This window comes from Austrofundulus limnaeus, unplaced genomic scaffold (assembly GCF_001266775.1).
Source record: "Austrofundulus limnaeus strain Quisiro unplaced genomic scaffold, Austrofundulus_limnaeus-1.0 Scaffold34, whole genome shotgun sequence".
Taxonomy (NCBI): domain Eukaryota; kingdom Metazoa; phylum Chordata; class Actinopteri; order Cyprinodontiformes; family Rivulidae; genus Austrofundulus; species Austrofundulus limnaeus.
Window position 1 is genome coordinate 2,510,788 of NW_013952436.1, and position 5,825 is coordinate 2,516,612.

General features: G+C 42.0%; 1 protein-coding gene across 1 annotated transcript in view; it reads left to right on the plus strand.

Annotated features, from left to right (window-relative positions):
• Positions 1 to 5,358: 5,358 nt before the first annotated feature.
• synpo (synaptopodin) overlaps positions 5,359 to 5,825 on the plus strand; it is a gene marked incomplete at its 3' end in the record, with an annotated part of 17,729 nt that continues 17,262 nt past the window's right edge. Inside the window, 1 exon segment of the mRNA XM_014006143.1 lies at positions 5,359 to 5,550.

Genomic DNA, 5,825 nt, shown 5'->3' on the forward strand with positions numbered 1-5,825 from the left:
CACACACACACACACACACACACACACACACACACACACGCACAGTCAAGTACAGCTATCTTTATAAGGACATTGCATTGACTTCCATTCATTTCTAAAACCTGACCCCTTACCCTAAATCTACCAAAAACTCACTTCGTACCTTCGTCCCAAACCTAACCCCCAACCTGCTAATGGCATTTTCACTCATGAGGACTTAGCTTAGGTCCCCATAAGTACCATTTGGTCCAGACAAGTAGGTGTGTATGCCATAAATTGCCCCCACATAGTGAGGAATACCCGCTCGCACACACTCATGCACACACACACACAGATCCGTCCTTCATGGAGACAGAGGCGGGGATGGACGATTAAAAAAAGAGACATGGACACAGCAGCTAATGGCTGTTCTGGCTCTTATAAAGCAAAAAATGCAAAAAAAAAAAAATGAAGTTGAGTGAGACGAATGCTGCCAAAGACAGGAAGACTGAAAGTGAAAACGAGAATAAAAAGCCCACAGTTGTGGTCAGACATTCCCACCCACTCATCATGGACATGAATGCCATATTAATTCTGGGCTTTCAATGATTGATTTGAGCCATTTTTTTCCCAGGGTGGAGTGATTATACAGCATACAACTTCAATGGCTTTTAAAACATAATTTGGGAGCTCGACTTTGAATTTATGATTCTAATCCACAGAAGGTCGTGGCTCAAATATATCCTTACACTCACTCAAATATTTTAATAAGTGAAACTGAAGGCTCTAAAGCTTAACAAGACCAGGGCAGGTTAACTTCCTGTTAGTAATCAAATATGATTGCAGGTTGGGTTTAGGGTTAGGGTTAGAGCTGCTTCTCCTCTGCATTGAAAGGAGTCAGCTGAGGTGCTTCAGGCATCTGATTAGGATCCATGTTGGACCCCTCCCTTTGGAGGTTTTCCAGGCACATCCCACTGGGAAGAGACTCCAGAGCAGAACTCATTGGAAGGATTATATATCCGCCTGGGAACACCTTAGGATTCCCCAGGAGGAGCTGGGCAGAGGGTTGTCTGGATTTGTCTCCTGGACTTTTCTATTTGACAGCATAAAAAGGGCTTTGTTTTGTAGCACTCATTAGGTTGCCCACTCTATCCCCCTCAGATTAAAACAACCCAGGAACCACCAAGGCTCAAATCTACCACAAACTGGAAAACACTTGAGCACCAGTGTCTCTGTCCACAGTGACACGGACTGGGAGGGTGCTAACCAAAACAGAAGCTCCTGTTCAAAAAGCTACTGAGTTTTGCCTGAAAACATTTAGTTGTCAAGCATGGTGGTGGTAGCATCATGATGTGGTACTTGTGCATTGTGCAAAGTGGATGGAACATTAATGGTTGAAATATTCAGCCACCAGGAGCTTGTTCAATGAAGACAAAAAAGCCTGTGGTCAACTTGCAACTTCCTGAGGGACAAAATGCCAAATATTAGTGTGGTGTATGTGTATGACACAAAAATGTGTTGGTTCTGACAAGTAAAATCATGGGATGTGAGGCTGAGCTGCTGAAGAAAGAAAGATTGAAAGTGATAAAATGAACAGGTAGCTTGAAACAAGACTATAAATAAAGGACAGAGAGAACTAACGTGTGCTGACAAATGTGTGCAGAAAGAAAAGAAAATGATAGAAGGAGAGCGGAAGCAGCAGGAAAAAGGATGTCTGAGAAGGCGCCGTGGCAATCGACTATAGTAGCCTTGGGAGATTTATAGTCTGAGCTGCTTTAGAGGACCATCCATCAGTTGAGGAAATGTGTCACAACAAAAATCACCACTGAGCCCCGACTTCAGAACCGGAGAAGATGTTCATGATCGCAACTGATTTAGGAAGTTTGTCTTTTGTTAAACTTGGTGTGACCTGCACTCTAAATGTGGGAAAAACTACAAAGAAGAAAAAAACTCCGAACATATACGCAAGTTATCTTGTCTCATACGTCTAAAGGGAGATTAAGATGTTTTTTCTAAAGCCTGGCTGCTGTTCAGATAGATTTAACATTAACTCTTCAGACTCCACTCTGGTTCCAACAACCCGATGCCCACAGACAGTTTCCATCCTTCTCACGACTTCCAAATTTTCTCATGAAGGATTTTGTAAAATAAGTGAAAGGAGTCCAACACACAAATCTTTAAATCTAATCATTACAAGCCTTAGACATGATACACTGAACCAGATGTTAATATAGTTTTGAAACGTCTGCCATCTTTTTTTATTTTGGAAATGTAACTCTGTCCAAAGTCAGGATTATGGTCTTAAAATCATCCCTGAAAGACCGTGAATCTTTGTAACCAGTCGAACCCAAGAGAGGCTGCTGAAATAAAAGAAAATCTTTGTTAAAGATGCTTTTTACTTCTTCGAGCACAACATTAATCCTTTGATACAGTTTAATTGATCATGAGCCTGTGCAGTTTGATCCATGTTTGGATTTATTTTTGGACTATGTGACTTTTCTTCTCCTTTCATCATTTAGATCAATGTATTTTCTGTAACAGGGTCTTATTCACAGTGGAAAGCTGTCTTTTTACATGTGTCAGTGTAAACTCCAAAAGGATGAAGCAAGGGTTAGGGATGGGTTACCTGGTTGCTAGAAAGGCAAAATGCAAGTTCAGTACATTCACCATCTTTTGGAATTGAGTTTTTGGACAAAAAATAAAATGATGATGACCACACAGYGACCAGTCCAACGGATCTGAACTTGATTTTAAAAAGCCAATTTTTTAAGTGTTTTTAGGAGCCAGCGAGCAGGAATCAATGATGTTTGAGAGCCAAAACAGACGGACAACTTTTGGTGGGAAGCTGAGCCAAATGAGCCACTTACCAGAAAACAACTGCAATTCTCATCAATACCCCACATAAACGATCATAATCTTAAAAAACAAAATAAACATTTGTTGTGTTGTAGTGCTGAGAGGATCCAAAATGCAGATGGACAAGCTTGAATTATTATTAACCAAAATACTTTAGTAATAAAATACATAGCTGCCAACTAAAGCCCTATTCTGACGGGATTAGTTTTACCTATAGGGACCTCACCCTATTTGTAATAATTACAGAGATTGTCTGTGTTGTTAATCCCGTGAGAATCRGCCATGTCAGTGATTTGTAAAGTAAATATTCCCCCGCAAATTACCTTCTATATTTCGCTGAACTCCGAGGTCCTGTGATATTACTAATCCAATGCGAATAGGCATCTCTGTGATTTGGACAGGAATGRACTGAATCCCGTATGTAATTAGGTGGTTTTGGTTTTCTTGGTGCATTTTTATTTACTTTTGGTGAAGAATGGAGGCTGGATTGGAGTGCAYTGAAAACCTTTTGGGACCCAGAAAAACCAGACACATTAGGCCTACGTGCGCCATTAAAAAAAAAGTTCTGAAGAGAGGGAGGAAGATCAGATGCAAAYGGTGGCTCACTGTACGGTAAGAATAATTATTTTTTTCTGTTTGTAGCCTTTTGGCTGATGCTGAATGTTGAACTGTGGCCGTAGCGCAGCAGGCTCGCGCTTTGGGTAGCTACTCGCACCGGGCGCACGCACCCTCGCCAGCTGTGAAGGTGTTCGTATACGTCAACCCCTTTGGRYGTTTACCTGTCTAATGAGCCTCAAAAATCTATAACTTTTGCTAAAAATCCATACCACTCATACCCGTGTGTGGCGGTGGGGTGGGTGGTCTGTCGGCCGTGGAGATGACAGTGCCTGCTGTAAAGCAAGAGGAAAGGAGAGCGGAAAAAGTGGATAACTTGATGTTTATTGTTTTTTTTTAACATCCGTTCAACGCCGTGTTCAACTAAATAGACAACAATTAACCAGGCTTCATTATCATATTCGGGAGATGTCTGTAAATTTCAGAAAAATCTCAGGYTTTGGTTATCCCGTGCGAATGCGCCACATAAAACACAGACATCGGGGAGTAATTTATTTTTTACATGGGGTCCCCAGATAATTCTTATCCCGTGCGAATAGGGCATAAGACAGCAAAAATACTTACTTCCTGTACTGGTTTGCACTCAGATGCAAACCAGTACAGGAACCCAGCTGACTGAAGGAAGATGGTATGCTCTGACAACACAGTGGTGAATCCAAGAACTACAGTATACACACAAATGTGCTGGGAGGGGTGAATACTGAGTGTATGCAGCTAGGTTAATTATYAGATGAGAGGCAGGTGTGCAAAGAACTGGAACTAGGAAACAATAGTTAAGTAAAAACCAATAATTAAGAACACAAAATMTACAATAACAAATACTCACAAATATAATAACCTATCCAAATGACCATGACGACACTGTGCTCAGTCCAAAAACAAGCAGGTTAGGACAAATAGAGATTCTAAATTGCCCTTAGGTATCAGTTTGTTAATGCAGTTGTCTCCATGTGGCCCCGTCATAAACCCCACCAGGGTGTAGCCCCTGTCTCTGACTGCTGGAGATAAGCACATTAAGAAAACGGARAGGTTGTGAAATTAACTTGGATAAAAATGTAGTTTTCAACTTGTTTTAACATCGGGTTAGAGATGAGGTAGATTAGTCTGCATCACTGGCCCACCCAATGCTCATTATATCCTAGGCCAACTTAAAAAGACATTTTCTTTTTGAATAAACATGTTATTTTGTCAGTTTCATTAAAAAGCCCACAGGACTACTTCCAAAAACTGAAGCAAGCCTTTAGTTCATTCCTGCATAAAAGAACCAAGTCCTTTCAGAGGATGAGTTAGGTACCCGCTTCTCCCTGGAATTGACTTGGATACTTGAGCTGCTCTCATGTCAAAAAAATCCTATAATATTGGGTTCACGTCTTATTAAAAGGAACAAACCTGCACCTTTTGGATTGGAACGAAAACTGGATGTGCACAAATTTCCCAAACACCCCAAACATTTAAATAAATTATATATATATAAATTATAATCAACACAAATGGGGGAAAACAAATGCATCTATGTTCATGTGTCTCCTGCATTGACCTTTGCAACTTCAGTGCTCAGTAAAAYGGATTTTTATTGTTGCAAAAGACAAATAAATTAACTTTTCTTGCACAGTTTCCTGCCTAATTTAGATTTTTCAGTCAGTGTGCATGATGGTAACRTAATCAAGAAAAGGCAGTGGGGGGGCAGACTGGGGCCCCACTGGCCCCTCATCATCCCTCTGTTGAATATGAAAATATATTATACCATAATGTGTTCAGTATGCCAGTTTAAAGGAAACCATATGAAAAAACCCAGACAAAGAGCCTTCTGTGCTCCAGCTGACCCCCCCCCCCCCCTCGCCTCCTCCCAACCTGATCCTTCGTCTGTTTCATGAGACACAAGGAGAGGGAGACGGCGCGAGAGGAGAGGTAAAAAAGGGGAGGTGTGTGTGTGTGCGTGTGTGTGTGTGTGTGTGCGGTTGCAGCGACTGAAAAGAGCAGCACACACCCTCCTCCTGCCTTCACACTGCCAGACCCACAGGAGTACAGGTGAGCAGCGAGGAGCTCCTGACTTCTGGATCTCTTATCTGTAGCTGCAGATACTCAAGTCACCTGCAGCTCGTTTTGGTATTTCTTTACGGGGTAAGATGCAATCTTTGTTTGGAGAAAAAGAAAGGAGGGGGGTGAATATGGCTGATGGGGGGAACAGGAGAGGAAGAGGAGGGAAACTTTGAAAAGTCTTTGTTTGATGACTGACATCTGGGTTTTGCTGTTTTGCGCCGAGTGCAGCCTTGAAAGGGGTGATGGTGTGTGTGTGTGTGTGTGTGTGTGTGTGTGTGTGTGTGTGCGGTGTGTGAAAGGGAACCAGCGGCATGTCTCTGGGTGAATGTGTTGTGGTTGTAGCTCCGTCTGAGGGT